The 16,871-nt window shown below is 38.2% G+C and overlaps 1 protein-coding gene across 20 annotated transcripts in view; it reads left to right on the plus strand.

Annotated features, from left to right (window-relative positions):
* The window catches only part of Huwe1 (HECT, UBA and WWE domain containing E3 ubiquitin protein ligase 1), a 152,911-nt gene that overhangs the window by 13,284 nt on the left and 122,756 nt on the right, over positions 1–16,871 (plus strand). The window contains exon 3 of one of the 20 annotated variants that reach the window (XM_028883481.2): positions 6,411–6,505. The exons of the other annotated variants lie outside the window; for them this stretch is intronic. The gene's annotated coding sequence lies outside the window, so the exon portion shown is untranslated. The remainder of the gene's footprint in view (positions 1–6,410; positions 6,506–16,871) is intronic. 20 annotated transcript variants of the gene reach the window in all.

Raw genomic sequence — 16,871 nt, forward strand, 5'->3', positions numbered from 1 at the left:
AAAGTTGTGTGCCACCACAGCCTGGCTACTTCCTCAGTCTTTAAGACTGCTGATAGGTTGAGAAACCCTGCGATTGTCTTCTATGAGTACAAGGTAATAATAACAATAAGAAAAGAGTTTAGGCCAAGGTGAGAATTCACAGTGGCACATGCAGTTGCTATTACAGTACTAGTTTACAGTCTTTGGATAGACCTACATCTGGTCTGAAGCCTGTGTTCTATTGTTTTTAACTCCTTCCCACTTCTTCCCTATTTTTTCCCTCTGTTCTCCCTAAAATACTTGTGTATATACTTTTATACCCAGTTGTTGATAATCAAGTATACAAAGAGATATTAATATACAAATTAGTATTTGAATGGACTTTTTGATAAAATGCTTATCAAAAGTCCTATACATACATACATATACATAAACCCATATGTACATACACACATAAAGTTTGTGCTTTATAGGTTGCATTGAGCCTTTAAGTACAATATTATATTTTTAAATACTGTATTTATAGAGTATTTCGCAAAGATAAAGCCATTATAATTGTAAAATAATAAGTAAAGGTGATGTTACTTGGGTACAAATTGAGTCAGTTTCCTTGCCGTTTAAATGAGGACAATGATATATCCATCCAACAAATTTTTTTTTGAGACAGGGTTTCTCTGTGTAGTTTTGGTGCCTGTCCTAGATCTCGCTCTGTAGACCAGGCTGGCCTCGAACACAGAGATCCGCCTGGCTCTGCCTCCCAAGTGCTGGGATTAAAGGCGCATATCACCACTGCCTGGCGCAACAAATGGTTTTTGAGGACATACTCATTGCTGCCACATAGTGGAGATACAAAGGTAAGCAACAGGATGCTAGCCAGATAGTTCACCAGGTTAAAGGCATCTGCCACCAAGCCTGAGTTCTATCCTAGGGACCCAGGAAGGAGAGAACCAACTCTTGGAATTTGTCGTCTGACTTTCACATGTACACCATGGCATACTCATACCCACACACATATGTAGACCACACAATATGTAAATACAATACCATAGAGGACAACTTGAGGCTCTCTTCATGCACCTATACATGGGTTCTGGGAATCTTCACTCAAGTTTCTGAACTTCTGCCAAGTGCTTTTATACCTACTAAGCCATCTCATCAGCCCCTGAGAATGTTCCTTTTAAGGAACATTTGGTACCTTGGGTTTGTTCCCTAGCACTACAAAATAATAATGATGAAAAAAATATTCTTTATAATAAATGTCATTCAAATTAGAATTTTTCAAATATAAAAGTGCTGAAAATAGCACAATTACTTTTTCTTCCACAAGGATAGATTCAAGAATCTAATTAAGAATTTTCCATATTAGAGTTATATGTACAGCCTTTTCCTTGTATCTGAGAGGGATTGGTTCCATTACCCCATCCCATGGCAAAGTTCACAGATTCTCCAGTCCTTTACATAAAATGGTATTGTATTTACATATAGTTAGCATATATCCTTCCTATAAATTATTTCTCAATTATTTATAATATCTAATAGTATGTAAATAGTTGTTATACTATATTGTTTAGGAAATACTGACAAAATGTGCATACAAACATGTCCAGGAAAGGTTTTTGTTTTAGACAAACTGTGTGGCATAGGCTTGCCTCAAATTCAAGATCTTCCTGTCTCCACCTCCAGAGTACTGGGGTTATAGACATGCACCCACCATGCCTGTCTCAGATGTAATTTTTTTCATATCCCTTCATCCATACTTGAATTCATGGATGCTGAATTCAAGGTTATGAAAGATTGTATATGTTTTTTTGTTTCCTGAGTCATATGAAGTAAGGATGAAACCTCATTAAAATATCTCCTTTAAAACCACAATATTTAAGTATTATAAACATCCAATCTAAATTCATATTTGCTCAGGGATCCTAAAACTTTATTTAGCCATTTCTTCCAAATCAGTGTAAAATGGTATTTTTATTTATTTTGCAATGCTGGAGATGGAGCCTAGGGCCTCACACATACAAGGTATGTGCTCTACCACCTTCATCTCAAATGATATTTTTTTTCTTAACTTCTTTTTATTTTGATTTTATTTATAATTGTATGTGTGCATGATGTGTGATTGTAGGTCTCTCTTTCTTTTTTTTTTTGGTTTTTGGTTTTTCAAGACAGGGTTTCTTTGTGTAGCTTTGCGCCTTTCCTGGGACTCAATTGGTAGTCCAGGCTGGCCTCGAACTCACAGAGATCCGCCTGGCTCTGCCTCCTGAGTGCTGGGATTAAAGGCGTGCGCCACCACCGCCCGGCAATTGTAGGTCTCTTACCTTTACACGGGTTCTGATTGTTAGGCTTGCACTGCAAGCACAATTTCCCACTGAACCATCTTGCTGACCCAGAAAATGGTATTTCAAGTGTTGCTGTTCAGTTGTCCTCTGTACTAGGTCTATGTTTTTATGGATGAATTATATTCTTATGAGTGCATGATTCCTATTTTCTTATGTTAAAACTTTTATGTTACAGTTGTCATTATCTTAATGCTTACCCCAGTACACAGTAGACATTTGATATAAATAAGTGTTGAATGGAATAAAGGATAGAAACAGCCTAATAAATGAATCTTCATGGATTTATTTCTCTGAGAAAATTTCAGAACCAGAATGGAAAATTTTAAGCTAGGTAGTAGTGGTGCATTCCTTTAATCCCAGCACTTAGGATGCAGAGGCAAGCGGATCTCTGAGTTCCAGGCCAGCCAGTTCTACAGAGTGAGTTCTAGGACAGCCAGGGCTACACAGAGAAACCCTGTCTTGAAATCCCTCCCAAATTGATACTTCCAGCCAGATTGCCCTCTTACTCTTTAAAAAAAAATATACTATGTTTAACATATGATCCAGAATGATGTACATTGTTGTAGCACCTTATGGTAAGCCTTGATAAACTTGTAAGAGAACATAAACTTGCATAAACCTGGATATAGTAGTATCTTAGTTTCTATTGCTGTGAAGAGCCAACATGATCACAGCAACTCTTGTAAAGGAAAATATTTAATACGGTGGCTTACAGTTCAGAGGTTTAGTCTTTTATCGTGGTGGGACATGGCAGTGTGCAGGCAGACATGCTAGAGAAGGAGCTGAGAATTCTGCATCTTGATTTGAAGGCAACAGGAAGTGAACTAAGACATTGGGCATGGTTTGAGCATATATGAGACCTCAAAGCCCACCTCCACAGTGACACACTTCCTCTAACAAGACCACATCTATACCAAAGCCACACTTCCTAATAGTACCATTCCCTATGAGTTTATAGGGGCAAATTACATTCGAACTACCACAACTAGTATTGGTGCTATGCAAATGGATCTCCATTACCTTTATCAGTTGGTGTATTTTTATGGGGTAAGATTGTGGAGTGCCTTGCAATTTTCACCCATTCTGGAGTCCAGATCTTGCCCTTCAAATTTTCTTGTATAATTTGACACCAGCCTTTAAAAGAATAAATTCAAGCTAAGGGTTAGCTCAGTGCTATTGTCATGTGAGACCCTTGATTCAGTCCCCAGCCTTGTGTTTTAAAAAACACTAAAGGAGGTTTCACTTGACAACCTTTTATGGCAAACATTTTCGATAGTTTTACTTGTAAAAAATAAAGACTAGCTTCATGGGCAGTATAGATCTCTACCTCTAGAAGATAAGTTATAGTTGTGTGTTCTCTAACATTATAGTTTCTGTTTGTGATTTGTTTTGAGAAGATAAACAATGTAGCCCAGAAACTCAACTGTGTAGTTATCAAGAACTCATTCTGTATGGGAAGATGACATTAAATTTCTGATCCTCTCCTGCTGCAATTTCAGGCATGTGTCATGATTACAGGCATGTTCCACCACACTTGGCTTTGAAACATGGTACATGACTAATTTGTTTTTGCTACTCTTAGAGATCAGTGATGAATTGCAGATACAGAAAATGACATTGCCTGATGGTGAAAGATTGTATCAGTGAGTAGCAATCTTTGCAGACATCTACTTTAGGGTGTTTGTACAATAATGAAATCTCCATAATAGTGCATTTCTTATATTTCTATGAAGTGATTCATGACTGTACCAGGAGCTTTTAAATAGTAGAATCTTTTCCATATCCCAACAGAAAATTTGGAATAGGGAACCTACTATCCATATCAGGTTTATTTTTATGGGCCCATATTTATGGGTAATAACTTAGCCATAGTTGTATAGTGGTGGAGTTAGGCACCAAGCACAAGTTAACCAGTCTAGTATTCAGCTCATTATACTGTAGGTTTCCTTTAAGCAACTTGTTTCTATCTCTAAATGTGCTTCCAGGTGCCTTCTATGAAAGTGAAGAATGAATGGTCCCATTGGATGAAATTTTAACAAAAGAAACTTAAGAAAAAGGCAGGATTCCAAAGAAAGTCCCCACCCCCATTTACATTCTATGAGTCCAATTTGGAGCCTTTAAAAAACGTTTTTATTAGTTCTTTGAGAATTTCATACAATGTAATTTGAAAATATTCACTGTCTTCTTATGGGTTAGCCTAATTTGCCTTTTTTTTTTTTTAAAAAAAAAAAAAAAAACAGGGTGTTGTTAGTTTGGTTTGAGGAGTTGTTTTTGTTTTGACAGTCTCATCCTAGCCCAGACTGAACTGGAACTATATAGGCCAGGCTAGCCTCAAATTTGTGCCAATCCTACTGCCTTAGTGTCCCTAATGTTTGGATTTCAGGTATAAGCCACCACAGCCACCTGTTTCTGTTTCACACATATTATATGTGGATGCTATATGCTAATAAGTGGGAATTAACTCTTTACTCATAAAACTTCGGAATTAATGTTTTCTGAACTGGGAATGTAGCTCATTAATGGAGCATTTCTTTGGCTCCAAGCCCTAGGTTTGATGTGGGCACTGAAAAAGAGAATGATGCTTTCTAAGCCCATTTTTTCCTCTTTTCAACTTTTAAATTGTGAGAGGGATATATTTACTATTTAGGAAAAAAGGCATATCTTGGATGAACTTTGTTTTCACAGGATTTTTGGGTGTTTTTGTTCTTTGACCATTTACCAATTTTTCTCGTTCTTTCTAGATTTTGGATGTTAATCCCTGTCAGATGACTAGCAGGCAGAGCTTCTCCCTCTCTTTGGGTTGTTTATTTACTCTAATAGTTCACTTTGCTGTGTAGAAGCTGTTTAATTTCATGTGATTCTCATTTGTCAATTCGTATTATATCCAGATTATCGATTGACTCCATTTTTTTATCGGCCACATTGCACTTAAAACTATTAATGTGCTATATTATAATCATTCTCAGTTGTTAATACACAGTTGGTCCTGAATCAGAGGGTAGTACCAATTTTTGGTTTTGTATTTTCGTGTGTGTGTGTGTGTGTGTGTGTGTGTGTGTGTGTGTGTGTGTGTGTTTTATGTGTATGGATGTTTTGCCTGTAAGTATGTTTGACATGTTTGTCCCTGGTGCCTGTAGAGACCAGAAAAGACATTGGAGCCTCTGGTTATGAGCTACTATGTGGATGCTGAGAATGGAACTTGGGTCTGGAAGAGAAGCCAGTTCTCTTAACCACTGAGCCATCTTTCTGATTCCAGTGTGTTTATTTTTTTAAAGCTTTATTTTGGTGCTGGGATATCCTTAATGGTACAGTACTTGCTTTAGCAAGTGCAAGGTCCTGAATTCAATTCTCATTACTTCCCATGCCTTCCCTGAAAGAACTTGGTATAGCTTTTTATCAGTGAACTAATTTTATCAACATAGCAGATTTGTAAGTTTGAGGTTGTTTTCATCATAAATTTTCAGTAAAAACTTTAGGAGTTTATAGACTTAATGAATAATTGCTATGCATAATCTTTCTGAAACTGTACAGTAAATCTTCATTTCAGCATATTCCAAGTTTGTTTGAACCCACTCAAAATAGTTGAGATCTAATTACAATCTTTGATTAAGTCATAACCTACATAATAATAGGCTACCTAACATTTGGAGAAATAATGGAGACTTAATTTGAGAATAAGAGTGGGGCCTCTCAATTTTACTGTTAACAAAGTAGGTTATAACTTGGTTAATATCAGCACTTTGTTTCCTGGTTTGGAGATTAATACATACTTACAGTTAATATTATCCTTCATATGCAATTTGTAGAAGGACCATATCAGTTTTTTTTCTTTTGATGTTTTCATATGAGTTTTCATGTATAGAATATCTGGCATAAGATTGTTGCTCCTGAATTGACAAATCTTACTATTTGCCATGCATAATTTTATGAAGTAGTGTTTTACTTAATCTTACAGAGAGGTTACTGTGGCTCAGGTATGTTTTAGACCGTACACTTCCCAAGAAAGGACTTGGTAGCTTTTTAAATGGTATTTTACAGACAAGCCTTTCTAGTATGGTGTTGTGTTTTATTGTATTTTTACTTCCCATCCAGGAGTGTTCCTCCACTTCTAACTTTAAAAGAGAAAACTCGACGCATAGAAGCAGATAAATAGATCACATAGGATTCTTCTTCCTCCTTCCATATAGGTAAAATTTTTGACAGAATATATTGACAATTTTAGAAATATATTTAATAGCCATTTTGTACTGTGCTTGTGCTTTTTTATATTTTTTCTTGAGCATACAGGACCTAGTGGGTTTTTTCCAGATATACAGAATTCCCCATATATAGGGACTTGATCTTTAGAGATGTTGTTTTCCTGTAAACCCCAGGGCATAGGAAAATTGGAGCTTAAAAGAGAGAGATGTTGTTTGTTTTCCTGTAAACCCAGGGGCATAGGAAAAATTGGAGTTTAATAATGCAAAAGGCATAGAATTCTTTTTCTTTGATATCCTATATTTTTATTATATATGACTAGCCTATGATATGGCTGTGGTTCATAAATGAAGTGGTTCATAAATGTGAAAACATTCTCAGTGGTTAAAGCAAACCGTGTCTTAGCATTCTTCAGGATTGTTCAAGTCATGGGTCTTTTTTTTCAATTTATTTTTATTTTATGTGCATTGGTGTTTTGTCTTCACGTATTGTATGTCTGTGTGAGGGTGTTGGGACCCCCAGAGCTGGAGTTACAGACAGTTGAGAACTGCCATGTAAGTGCTGGGAGTTGAATCCGGGCCATCTGGAAGAGCAGTCAGTGGTCCTAAATGCTGAGCCGTCTCTCCAGCCCCAAGTCATGGATCTTTTAAAGAAGCCAATGAGGGAATGGGGAGATGGCTCAATCAGTAAAGTGCTTGCTGTGGTGTATGTGTGTACACTGCTTTCTGCAAATTTAATCTCTGAAAAATCTAGTCCTTTCCCTTGTTTGCAGTGCTAGGGGTCAAAGCCTTTGGGCATGCTTGGTAAATACTCTCATTGACTACATATTACCTCTAATTTTTTGAAAGGCATGATTATACAGACTGTGCAGGATATATATATATATATATATATATATATAAAAATTATGAAAAGGACCATGAATTTGAAAGAGAGCCAGAAAGGGTGTATGGGAGGTTTTGGAGGGAGGAAAGGGAAGGGGAATCTCAAAATTTAGTAAATGTGATAAAACTTTAAAAGGCAACAGTATCTCTCTCTGATTTGTATTGAAAAGGGTATGTTGATTTTGTGATTGCGTTTTCAGTTTTTCTTGGTGCTTTGTATACTAACAGTTGTATTTATGATACTATTGCCTCTAATCTTTTTAAAAAATGGTTTACATTTCTATGCATCTAATAGTACCCCCATGTCAGTGCTCTGCATTATTTTCATTACTATATTAAGTGGAGAAAGTGAAGCTTAAAAAAATGTTTAATCTTGCCGGGCGGTGGTGGCGCACCCCTTTAATCCCAGCACTCAGGAGGCAGAGGCAGGTGGATCTCTGTGGGTTCGAGGCCAGCCTGGTCTCCAAAGCGAGTTCCAGGAAAGGCGCAAAGCTACACAGAGAAACCCTGCCTCGAAAAACAAAAACAAAAACCAAAAAAAAGTTTAATCTTGTGATAGTTTCTGTGCTGGTGACAAGGATGCAAAGGCAAGATACGGTACAGACCCAAACCATACACAGCTTGTGAGGAAAGTGTCAGGTAAAATGGTATGTGGATTGAGGGTATAAGTGGAAACAGTTAAAGAGTTCATTTTTACTCTGGGAGAGGTGTCTCAGCCTCATAGAGAGGAGATAATATTTAAGCTGATTTTTGAGGGATATGCAGGGAATGAGTCAATGTATCAAAAGTCTAGAGTGCTAGGGAGGAGACTGTGTGCAGCTTACCAAGGAAAGGCATGAGAGGAATATATTGTATAATGTCATGTTACCGGTAAGAGATATGCAGGTCTTGGATGCTGCTTTAGTTCTTACAGTTAAATTTAGAGTTTTAGGAAGATTGCTCTGGTAATAATGTGGAGGATGTAATTAGAGATCTGGCAGGATAGAGCCTTAATTTAGCATACTTTTAATGTATGGAGACAGTACCTACTAACACTTACCAGTATGTGGCTGATGCTTTATTTATATCCTACTCCCTCCTTCCATTATTTTTAAGTAGGTTCTTAAGTCAGTCATGGGTTGGCAGAGTAAGTATAGCAGGCTGGCCTTTGCAGCTAAATCATTTTTGCAGCTTAAAAAATATATGATATTCCTTACCCCAGAATTGAATTAGATATTTAACTAGGTATTTTTAGTTTATAAAAGGAGTTTTTGAGGAAGTGAGTTAATTTTTAAGTGACAGTTTCTGACAGATTAAAATATTTTCCTGAACTCAATGAGTTGTCTGTGGTCTGTGGTCTCTCAGGGTGAAATTTACTTATTAGATATGGGCTCCCTTTTTTTTGTAGGCAAGTTTTTGCAAGTTGAATAAAGGGTGATTTCTTAATTTACTGTTAGAAATGGGCAAGGGTGAAGAAAGCATTTACATCTTAGAAACTGGATGTGATGGAAGAGTGATGAGACTTAGCACCAGTCTTTGTATATAATACCACCAAGTCTGTCCACAAAGAAGATAATTCATAAAGAATGTAGACTAGGATTATTCCCAAGAATCAATGGAATGCTTTTTCTTTGCCTTCTGAATTTGCATAACTTCAATATAGGCATTGTTTTTAACTTTTTTGTTGAGAATACTAAGTGCTTCTTGGCCTGCTGCTATTTCCTGTCTGTTGAAAACTGATACTCTACAATTTTGGTGATTCCTGTTGTAGTGCCTAGTTCTTCCAGTTTGTCTGTTACTGCAAATTGGCCAGAAAGATGACTCCTGGGTCTGCAGCTTCCCAGGATCATAGCATAGAAGATACGCTAATGATACTATCTCATTTACCATTTTCATCTACAATGACTGGAGATTTTAGGTTTTGTTTTTGTTTTTTGAGAAAGATTTTCTCTGTAACATCCCTGGCTGTTCTGGAACTCACATTGTAGTTCTGGGCTGGCCTTGAACTTACAGAGATCTGCCTGCCTCTGCTTCCTGAGTGCTGTGATCAAAGGCATGCACCACCACGTTAGGCTATTCCCCCCCCCCAGATTTCTTTATTGGTATTTCTCTCCTTGTTTCTCCTTGTTTACCTTCAGTGGATGTACTTTTCTGAAGAGAAGCAAACACATTTTATCTGAGATTATAGTATGTTTAGATTTTACATGAGACTGCCAAGCTATTTCTGTAAATGAATTTACAGATTTTTCTTGGGTGAGTAAAGGCTACTTGTTTTGTTATTTCATTTTGCTGCCAGTTCGTAGTAAGATGTAGCTGAACAATCCTCACAGTACATGGGAGTTGTATTATGTAGCTGAGGGTAGAGATCCTGGTGCTTGTAGTGAGGAGGTTGGTAAGTTGGACTGTGTAAGTATTATATACACTAGAGTTGTGGAACAAAGTTGCATCTGTATCCCCGTCTGTATAGTCACTTCATGGCCTTAGTAAATTGGTCACAGTCTTCATCTTTTGAGCTACCACGAGGATTAGATACTAATGCATGATAGGTGGAGTAAAATGTTGGTTGTATATTAACTGGAACCTAGATCAGATAGAGAAAGGCTTGATAGTTATTCTAGATCCTCTTTAACAAATTAATTAATGATGCCTGAGTCTTTGTAATCAATAGTGACTAGTAGGCTGGGGGTTTTTGTTGTGATTTTTATTTGTTTGGTCAGAGATTCTTTCTAAAAGTGTTTTTTTTTTAATTTTTGAAAGTATAATATATTTACAACATCTCACCCCTTCCTTTTCTCTCTCCGAACCTTCCAGATAACTCTACCCTCTCTCCTTCAAATTAATGGGCTCTTTTCAGTAACTCTTTTTTTTTTTTGTTTTGGTTTTTCGAGACAGGGTTTCTCTATGTAGCTTTGCGCCTTTCCTGGAACTCACTTGGTAGCCCAGGCTGGGCTCGAACTCACAGAGATCCGCCTGGCTCTGCCTCCCGAGTGCTGGGATTAAAGGCGTGCGCCACCACCGCCCGGCTCTCAGTAACTCTTGTTAGAAGGTGCAACTTACTGTTTTCTGACATGGTCAGGGCCACTCCCACCTAAGTTTTCTGGTTAGAGAAGGACAAGAGGCTAAAGGAATCACTGTAAAGACAAACATTATTAAGTATATTGTTTTGTGAGTTTAGTGTTGCCTAGTTTTGTTTAAAAAGTACCATGATGCATTACTACAGTTTCAGTGGAAATTGTAATTTTGAGCATGTGTTTGAGAGAGAGAGAGAGAGAGAGTGTGTGTGTGTGTGTGTGTGTGTGTGTGTGTGTGTGTGTGATAACGTTTCACATGCCAACAGAAGTTGAGTGTTCTTCTCAACTTGAAGGCTAAGTCATTTGTCTAAGTAATAACTTTTAAATTCGGCACATATTATTTGGCTCAGGGACCACTGCTTTTCTTCAGTAGCAAAACAATTACAAATCAAAAAGATTTATTATAAGTGAATGGATAATACAGTATAATTTATTATAAAGTGAATGCACTTAAAGAAAAGTTGGAAGGATCTGAGAAGCATGAAGCAAAGTATTTTTCTGCCACCTAGAGGCATATTCTAATACTGTAATTTTTATCTATTCTTTGATCGTTTTATACAATGTATTTTTATCATATTCACCCACCCAACTCCTCCCAGATCCACCCTCATCTCCCTATCCACACAACTTCAAGTGTTTGTTTTTTTCCAAAACTCATTGAGTCTAATTTGTGCTGCTCAGCTACTCTTGAGGAGGGAGGCCTATCCTGGAGTATTGTCAACCTACCCACCATTAAAGAAAACTAACTCTCCCAGCAGCTATCAAATGCCAATAGCTCCTCAGTTAGTGGTGGAATTTCTATGCCTATCTCCCACTCTCCATTTTGGGATTTTGTCTGGCTTGAGCTTGCACTGGTCTTGTGGATGCTGTCTCAACTTCTGAGTTCCTATGTGCAATTGCCCTGTTAGCTTGGGTTTTTTGTTTTTCACTTCCCCACTCTGTAGTAGATATTTTCTCGTTAATAGTTGGGAAGAGGAGGAGATTCACAGTAAAGATTTAAAAGATTACAGAGAATATTATCCTAATATTTGTACTGTTCAAAAACTTGTAAGCGCTCATTATGTTAACTTAAGAGGCTAAATGATTTTACCCACAACTTTCACAGGGACGATGGGGAATCTTTCAGTTATGCCATCTGTTCCCCACCCCCTTTCGCGTCCCCCCTCCCCCCAGTTTCTTTGTGTAGCCCTTGCTATTCTGGAACTCATTCTGTAGACCAGGCTGGCCTTGAACTCATCTGCTTTGCTCAGTCTTGGCCCCTTTTATGGTGAGTTTTGTTATGTAGTCTAGACAGGCCTTGAACTCAAGATCCTCTGTCGTGGTTCAACCTTTTTTTTATTATTATTAAAAAAAAAAAAAGGCGGGGGGGATGCCCTGGCTGTCCTGGAACACTCTGTGTAGACCAGGCTGGCTGGCCTTGAACTTTCTGCCTCTGCCTGCTGGGATTAAGATCTATTGCTACTATGTCACCAGGCATGTCCTTGTGCTTCTTAAACTTTAATATAGAAACCATCTAAGGATCTTTTTAAAATGCAGATTCTGGTTCTTCAGTTCCAAGTGGGCCCTGAAAGTCTTCAATTTCTAATAAGTGGCAATGTTGCTAATCCTTGGACTATACTGAGTAGAAATGGTATCTACCCATACACTCAAGTTCTGTTGAGTCCTATTTAAGAACTATAGGTGTCCTCTGTTGTCAGGCTATTTAATGAGAAAAGTCATTCTCTTTTTTGACATTGCTGAACCTATCCCTGGGTTCCAGGGATCTCAACTCAGGCTGTGTGAGGCTTCTGTAACAAGCACTTCTGTTCACTGAGCCATCTCTCCAGCCCCTTTCTCTATGTTATTTGAGTTGTACACATACATCTGTTCTTGATGTAAAGTACAAAAACAAGATTAAAACCTCAAAGGTAAATGAAGGTTAGAAAAATGAAGTGGAAAAATAGATGGTTAATTGAAAGTGTTTAATAGAGTGGTATTGGTTACAGATGGTGACTAATAGCAATTTTTCAATTTCCTTAATAGTTGTATTACCAACCAAAATTTAAGAAGAACCATTTATGCAGAGAGCTTGTTTGGTACTTATAATTATGCTCTGATCCAACAAAGGCAGCAAAACATTTCTAGGAATTTGTTTCAAAGCTAGCTTCATTTTGTTGGCATTTTTATGTAATGGAGTTTTCATTTGACCTCTAAGAGCTAGTAGAATCCATTCTCCAATTATAGTTCCCTTTATTAGGGGCAGTGTACAATAGTTATATTTTAATCTGCCAAGATTTGCTAACCAGGCTAGGTATTGATTTTTCTTCTGGGCCTTTTTTCTATCTGTGAATAGGGAAATATTGGGCTGGAAGAATATTCTTGTATGAAATAAAAACACATGAAGTCTCCAAGTAACATGTTTCAAAGTGTTTTCTTTAGGACATTTGAATTGGTCGATACCAACCAAATGGGTGCCACTTGAAAGCACGATCTGTGCCTTCTTTAAATCAAGTTGTTTTTAGAATCATTAAGAACGTCTGTCAGCCAGGCAGGGTACTTCTGCGCATAGCATTCCTTTTTTTTTTTTTTTTTTTTTTTTTTTTTTTGTTTTGTTTTTCAAGACAGGGTTTCTCTGTGTAGCTTTGAGCCTTTCCTGGAACTCACTTGGTAGCCCAGGCTGACCTCAAACTAACAGAGATCCGCCTGCCTCTGCTGGGATTAAAGGCGTGTGCCACCACTGGCTTCATAGCATTCCTTAAATACAGGATATTGTTTGGCTTATTGTAGGCTCTAAGTGAATATTCTCCCCTCCTGTTGGAACTGGGAACAACTTAACAATTTTAATTGCTATCTCAAGGACACTGTTATCTTTGATTTCTTTTTAAATATTAATAGTTCTTGCAGTTGAATGATAGGAACTAGACAGCAGTTCACTGGTTATAGGGACGTTTGTTTATACTTGTTCATTTATTTGTTTTGGCTCCTGGTATGTTGGGTAGGTTGGTGGGTGTATCAGATGCTCACACTTGCATCTTGGGACCTGAGATGATTTACAGGTACTGGTAAATTTGCTACTACCAGTACTTTCTAGGCATCTGAAAATCTGGTATTGGCAGACCTCACCCAACTAAGCTATTCTTTGACCCATCCTTGAATATAGGTATTCCTTAAATTCCATACCATTTTCTGAATGTAGATCTAGGCTTTTGTCAGTTCTGTAAGCTACCAGCTTTTCTGTTGTTGCAGACATTGCAGTAATAAAGTACCCATAGTCAGTTTGCTTATTTCTGGGAAGATTTACCAGTGACATCATCTACATTTTTTGGGTAAACAACAGTAAAGTGGTCTTAATATGTTTATCTTAGTGTGTGAGGTACTTGGTACTTTGTGCTTTGGAAGATTTTGTGTGTGGGGGTGGGGGGTGGATTCGGGACAGGGTTTCCTCTGTGTTGTTTTGGTGCCTGTCCTGGATCTCACTCTATGTAGACCAGGCTGGCCTCAAACTCACAGAGATCTGCTTGGCTCTGCTGAGATTAAAGGCGTTTGCCACCACCACCCAGGGGAAGTTTTTTTTGGGGGGGAGGGTTGTTTTTTTAAAGACTTTGCTTTTTAAAGTAGTTAATTCATGGGGCTGGAGAGATGGCTCAGAGGTTAAGAGCACTGGCTGCTCTTCCTGAGGACCTGAGTTCAATTCCCAGCAACCACATGGTGGCTCACAACCATCTATAATGAGATCTGGTGCCCTCTTCTGGCGAGTGCATAATAAAAAACAAACAAACAAATAAATAAAATATAAAGCAGTTAATTCACAAAAATTGAACAGAATCGAAATATATCTTTAATTCCACCATTTGGGAGGCCTGTGGATCTTTGAGTTCTAAGCTAGTCTGGGCTACATAGAGAAACCCTGTCTCAAAAGACAATTTTTGGAGCAGAAGGTCTGGAAATTTGTAACTCATTGTCCCCACCTATGCAAATAGCTTCTGCATTTTCAGCATTCCTTTACCAGAATAGCATATTTGTTATACTTGATGAAGCTACATTGACAAATTATTATCAAAGATTATAATTTACATTGGATTTTTACCCTTGGCATTAGAAATTTTGGGGGCTTGATTGCATTTATAATAGCATATATTTAACATGTTATATAGAATCATTCACTGCCATAAAAAAACCTTTGTACTCCATTGGCACCTGGCAAACAATAGTCTTTTACTACTATCTCTATACTATCTTTTTCTAGAATATTATATTACTAGAGAAGTGTGTTATGTTTATAGACTGTTTTTCAGATTGACCTTTTTCCTGTTTTGTTTTTGGGACAGTCTCACTATGTAGCTCTGGCTGTCCTAGAACTCACTGTGTACTCCAGGCTGGCCTCACAGGGATCCATGTCCAGCCTTCAGATCCCCCCCAACCATTACTTTTTTCTTTCTTTCTTTCTTTCTTTCTTTCTTTCTCTCTTTCTTTCTTTCTTTCTTTCTTTCTTTCTTTCTTTCTTTCTTTTTTTTTTTTCTTTTTTTTTTTTTTTTTTTTTTTTTTTTTTTTTTTTTTTTTTTTTTTTTTTTTTTTTTTTTTTTTTTTTTTTTTTTTTTTTTTTTTTTTTTTTTTTTTTTTTTTTTTTTTTTTTTTTTTTTTTTTTTTTTTTTCTTTCTTCTTTTCTTTCTTTCTTTCTCTCTTCTCTCTTCTCTTTCATTCATTCATTCATTTCATTCATTTCATTCATTTCATTCATTCATTGCCTGCATCCCTGCAGGCTGGAAGAGGGCACCAGGTTTCATTAAAGATGGTTGTGAGCCATCATGTGGTTGCTGGGAATTGAACTCAGGACCTCTGGAAGAACAGCCAGTGCTCTTACCCTCTGAGCCATCTCTCCAACCCTCATTTTTCTTTATTAAGAAATTTTCTACTCACTCCACATACTATCCACAGATCCCCCTTTCTCCGTACTTCCACCCCCCAGCCCTCTTTCCCAAGCCACCCCACATCCCCCATATCAAGGTCTCCAAAGGGGAGTCAGCAGAGCCCAGAACACTGAACCTAGGCAGGTCTAAGCCCCTTCCCAATGCACCAAGGCTGTACAAGGTGTCACACCACAGGCACCGGGTTCCAGAAGCCTGCCCATAGACCAAGGAGAGATCCTGCCTGGGTGCCCCCCCCAAAAAAGTTCAAGCCAAACAACTGTCTTCCATATCCAGAGAGCCTAGTCCAGTCCCGTTGGGGCTCCACAGCCACAGTCCTTCCTTACTGCCTGCCTGCTTTTGTTTTTGGAGACAGGGTTTCTCCATGTAGCCCTGGCTGTCTTGGAACTCACTCTGTAAAACAGGCTGGCCTTGAATCCAGAGATCCCATCTGCCTGCCTCTACCTACAGAGTGCTAGGATCAAAGCTGTGTGTCACCACCACTTGGCAATAGCTCATTTCTTTTTAGTACTAAATATTCCATTGTCTGATACACCACAGTTTTTTGTATTTTTTTTTTTTTTTTTTTTTTTTTTTTTTTTGGTTTTTCGAGACAGGGTTTCTCTGTGTAGCTTTGCGCCTTTCCTGGAACTCGCTTTGGAGACCAGGCTGGCCTGGAACTCACAGAGATCCACCTGCCTCTGCCTCTGCCTCTCGAGTGCTGGGATTAAAGGCGTGCGCCACCACCGCCCGGCCACACCACAGTTTCTTTACCAAAGGATGGTTTTGCTTCCAAGTTTTTTCCTTTTGATCTCTATTTTTTTTTTATTCTCTCAGACATTATATCTCAACACTGTCCCCCCACCTCTCCTAGTTTCTCCCTTCTGCCCTCTCCTTCCCCAAATCTACTCCTTTGTTTCCCTTAAAAAAAAAAGAAGCAGGTGTCTAAGGGATATCAATCAAATATGGTATGTAAGACTAGACAGAAACCCTCATATCGAGGCTGGATGAGGGTTCCCATAGTGGGAAGAGGGTTCCAAGTATAGGCAAAGGAGTCAGAAACACCCCCCCCCCAACACGCTCTTAGTCCCAAAAGTGCACCAAGCTACCAACATGGCTTCCAAGTTTTGATAAATAAAGCTGTAAAGAGTTTTATTCCAGTGTTTATGTTGACATAAGTTTTCAACTCCTTTGGGCAAATACCAGGGGTTGCAAATGCTAAGTCATATCAGATGGGTATGTTTAGTTTTGTAAAAGCGGTTTTAGCCATGTGGTGGTTTGAAAGAAAATGGCCCCTAAAGGGAGTGGCACTATTAGGAGGTGTGGCCTTGTTGGAGGAAGTGTGTCAATGTGAGAGTGGGCTTTGAAGTCTCTCTTGCTCAAGCTTCCTTCAGTGTGACTGTCAGTCAACTTCCTGTTGCTTGCGAGATGTAATCTCAGCTGTTCCTCCAGCACCACGCCTGCCTACACACTGCTATGCTCCCCGTTTATACTCCCCAGTCCATTATTATCATGGACTGAATCTCTGAAATTGTAAGG

This window comes from Peromyscus leucopus, chromosome X (genome assembly GCF_004664715.2).
Source record: "Peromyscus leucopus breed LL Stock chromosome X, UCI_PerLeu_2.1, whole genome shotgun sequence".
Classification (NCBI taxonomy): domain Eukaryota; kingdom Metazoa; phylum Chordata; class Mammalia; order Rodentia; family Cricetidae; genus Peromyscus; species Peromyscus leucopus.